Raw genomic sequence first — 4,115 nt, 5'->3', positions numbered from 1 at the left:
GTCACAAAGAAATGGAAAATCTGGAGAGATCTATATGTGGGAAAGTAATGGAATACATAATTTTGTCTTCTTACAAAGTAGACTCTAGGCCCATATGTCTTCACTGGTGAATTCTATCAAACATTTAAGGAAGAAAAAATAACAATCTTAACACAAAGCCTTTCAGATAATATGGAAGAGAAGATTACACTACCAAACTCATTTGTGAGACCAGTAGGATCTCGTTCCAAAACAGCTGCAAAAGGACATTTCAAGGTAAGAAAATTACTAATTAATATTATGAACACAGATACAAAAACCACCACAAGTTACTAGCAAGCTAAAACTCATAATGTATAGAAAGGATAATACATCATGACCAAGTCGGGTGTATCTTAGGAATGTAACATTACTTTTAACAATAGAATATTAACATGTAATTAATAACATTAAGAAAATTAAGGTTAAAAATTCTTGATCATTCTAATAAACGGAAAAAATAATATTTCACAAAATTCAACACCCACTCATGTTCAAAGTTCTAAGTAAATTAGAAATAGAAGAAAAATACCTTAATCTGATGAAGGGCATCTATGAACAGCCTACAGCTAACTTTATGTCTAATGGTGAAAGCCTGAACACCATCTTCCGAACACTGGAGAAAAGGAAAAGATAGTAGTTCTCATCACTTCTTTCTGACATTGCATCAGAAGTCTGGCCAAAGCATTAAGGCAAGAAAATTAAAAGCCTTAAAGATAAGGAAAAGTAAAACCTATCTTTGACATAATTGTGTGTGTAGAAAATCCTAAGGAATCTACCCCCCCAAAACCTGCCAGAATTAATAATCGAATATAACAAAGTGCTAGAGCTGCAACTTTGGAGACAGAGGAGGGTCTGTAGGCAAAGTGGAATCTGCCTCTCCCAAAGAGATATGAGGAGGAGGCGGGTGGTAAGACTAGTGAGGGGCCTGTACTGGTCTGAGCTAGGGCAGTTTTGATGGGCTAGAGAAAGGAAGGGATGTCTTCTCTCTGAGGCAGAGAAAAAACTCCAGGCACGACGTAGGAATATGATGGAGATCCAGGATGCCTGATGTACTGGCAGCTGGAGATATTGGCAGATACAGAGGGAATAAGGCCTACTTACAAACTTGAAATTTCATTTAAAAACTAAAAATTAAGTAAGGACTAAATGTTCCTTAAGGAGAGGAGGTAGAGGACCTGAATGAAGGATTAGGGGAAGAAATGTCTGGCTTGCTGTGGAGAAGCATGTTGATCACCTCCACGAAGTCTTCCTTTACACGGTCTGCTGGACAAACCTCGAATTCCTGGATGTGCACATCACTGATGATGGAATCTCCAGCAGCAGAACTTGACTTGTGTGTTCTGAACTTCCTCAGGCCCTGCAGGCAAACAGTCTGCAAGGGAAGAGAAGGGGGAGTGGGGAGGAGGGGGTACCTGCCAGTTAACTTTAAGGAAACCAACAGTGTGCCTAATTTAGCCACCACACATGACAAAGGATTTACCTAACCTACAGTATCCCCACAAAAAGCAAAAGGAAATGCAGTGAAAATCAATGTGGAGCAGCTTCGGGCTTTCTAGGTAGAAAATATTCTTGGGTGAATCGATGCTCTTTGGTGGCAGAAGACACTTTAGGTAAGAAGGGCCTTCAGACCTTTCCAGTAAATTTTTCCATGAAAAAAAGGAAAAAGCCATGACCTTTTTCAGTGGTGTCTTCTTGAAGCAGAATCCAGAAGGTTGCAGGGGGGAGCCTTGCGAGTTCAGGACTTGACCCTCAAAGCTTCTCTGGCTCATCTCACTTTCCCCTCCTTAGGAGCCCAGACCTTGCTGCCGTGGGTTAAGGACAAGGGCTCTCTAAGCAGGGATCGCTTTCTGGGGAGCAGGGTTTAGGGTTTAAGGAGACTACCCTGTTGAAGAAATTGTGGCAGCCGAAAGATACAAATGGCACCAGAAGATACAGAACAGCACCCTTGCAGGCTCAGAGGAGTCACCTCCAGAGTCTGAGCACCGAGTCATTGTTTTGGGTAACTTTTACACAATACAGACCTCGAGGTTTTCCTGTGCAGGTAGCCCCGGACCTCTCCCTTTGGGCAGCAGTGTTCCTGCCTAAGAAACTGAAACAAGGACACAAGGCACGAAGTTGCTACAAGATTACAAGAAGGGTGGTGTGCAGCAAGCAAAGCAGCTGACAGGCACAGTAGCTGCCTTTCCAGCTGGCGCGCGCGGGGCGGGGGGTGGGGTGGGGTGGGGGGTGGGGGGTGTCCCTAGTTAAAACTCTTCAACCCAGACCCAAGTACAAAGTTTAGGACAACTGTGGCTCCTAGTGGTCTCAACAGAACCCAGAAGCTTGAGATTCTACTGGTAACCGTAGGAAAGGACAAAGGAAAATAAAATGAAATACATCCAACCTTCCGCTTGAACCCATGAGTCAGAAAGTTAGTCTCACCACTCCAAGAATGAGCTAAGAAACACTCTTTCATAATTGCACTATTTTCTACCCGTGTAGAAACAAGACATCCGTACAGTTACAAGGCGCGCGGTGTGAAGCGCCCTCACGGTGCGGGATTCAGTGGGCGCAGCCTCTACATTTTACCCGGGAGACCCAGGGTGACCCGACCAGCAGGTGGCACTGGCTCCGTCGCTGTGCCCCTTGACAGCTGCGCCTTGGATGCCAGCGACCGGCAGAGCCTGCCGGGTCCAGCGAGAACACCCCGGGCTCGTCCCACTTCACCTGCCCTCCACGTCCGTGTGGTCTGCCAGTTTCTGGGACTCTGACCCCTGAGCAGGTGGCGGCCAAACCCTGGGAACGCGGCTGCGATGGGCCTACGGCGGCAGGAGCTGGAGGGCCCCAGCCGGAGGTGGGGTTGGGGGTGTCGCGGAGCCCCCTTCCCAGGACCCAGACCGTGCAGTCTGAAAGCCGGGCAGAGGGGCCCTCGAGGAAGGGAAAGCATGTCCACTCAGCGCACCTTTGAAGCGCGAGTTCTTCCGGGGAGGAGACTGAATTCTGGCTGAGCAGAAAAAGACAGCTGGACCTCATCTCAAGGACAAGGGCCCACCGAGACTCGCACTGGGATCACTGGATTCAGAGTCCAGAGTGCTCACCATTACACCGTGGAACGGCCCATAGTTCACTGGGTGCCGCTGCGGAGCCAGGCGCCACGCAGCCCCGCGGGCCCGGGCCCAGGCCCCGCCTCCCGCCCGGCGCGCTCCTCAGCCGCCCCCAGCCCGCTTCCTCCGCGACCACGCAGGGAGGGGCCGGCATCGCCCGCCCTCGGCCGCCCTTCAGAGTTGTACCTCGAGGATGAGAAGAAATCCGTTGGGGTCGGCGACAGGGCAGGGCTTTCGAGCCTCCCCCAGGTCTGTCTGCTCTGCGGCATTTCTAGAATGTTCTGCCCTGAGGTAGGATTTCCACCGGAAGAAAAATTCCTTTCTCCTTTGTAACTGTCCTCTTCCCACTGCCCTGAGAACTCTGAACTTCCTCAGAACAGCCCCTGGGACTTTCTGGTGGCCCCTCTCTCGTCCCCCCACTCGGTTCTCGATCCCCCTCTCTCCTCGCCGGGTTCCATGCTGTCTTCCTCCTCCTCCTTCCCGCTTCCTTCATCCCCTTCCCTACCACTCCTCTTCACTTTCCCTTCTCCCGCCCCGGTACACAGCACAGGCTATCAGACCGTGGGGAAGAGCGGCCACAGTCTGAGGGGAAGGTGAGGAACGTTTTCCATCAACGAGAGAAGCCCGAGTGCCTCTCAGGTCAGGACCTTCTGGGGGTTCTTTGATGGAGACAGTAGCCCAGCGTCCACAGCCAGTGCTTGAGGCCCCGACAGAGCGAGACTTCTGCCCGCCCCATACCATCCTGGGGCTGGGGTGACTCCGAAGTTAGGAAACTTGGGTTCCGCGCAGCTCCTGGCTGGTTGGTCAAATCCGACGTCATTGAACCGCCAGCATTATTCTCTTTTAGGGCTTCAGTTGGGAAAAAGTTCCCCTTATGGGCCCCTCGTGGATGGATAGTGGGGTACCGCGCACCAGTAATGGGGTGCAGTAGTTGCCAGAATAGTCAGACAACCCTGGGCCATACTCAGTCTAAGATGAAGAGATAGAAGAGGCTTTTTTCTAAGGGTATCG

The 4,115-nt window shown here is 50.3% G+C and overlaps 1 long non-coding RNA gene across 1 annotated transcript; it reads right to left on the bottom strand.

Annotated features, from left to right (window-relative positions):
- Nucleotides 1-465: 465 nt before the first annotated feature.
- Nucleotides 466-3,394, bottom strand: LOC125129766 (uncharacterized). The gene is made up of 3 exons (XR_007135538.1): nucleotides 3,291-3,394; nucleotides 2,043-2,110; nucleotides 466-1,393 (listed from the first exon to the last, which is right to left on the bottom strand). It is a non-coding gene; the product is annotated as an uncharacterized LOC125129766 (long non-coding RNA).
- Between the last annotated feature and the right edge of the window lie 721 nt (nucleotides 3,395-4,115).

Source organism: Phacochoerus africanus, chromosome 6, assembly GCF_016906955.1.
Source record: "Phacochoerus africanus isolate WHEZ1 chromosome 6, ROS_Pafr_v1, whole genome shotgun sequence".
NCBI classification, from domain to species: Eukaryota; Metazoa; Chordata; class Mammalia; order Artiodactyla; family Suidae; genus Phacochoerus; species Phacochoerus africanus.
Note: the sequence above shows the minus strand (reverse complement) of the source record. Positions and strands in the feature narration are given on the sequence as shown.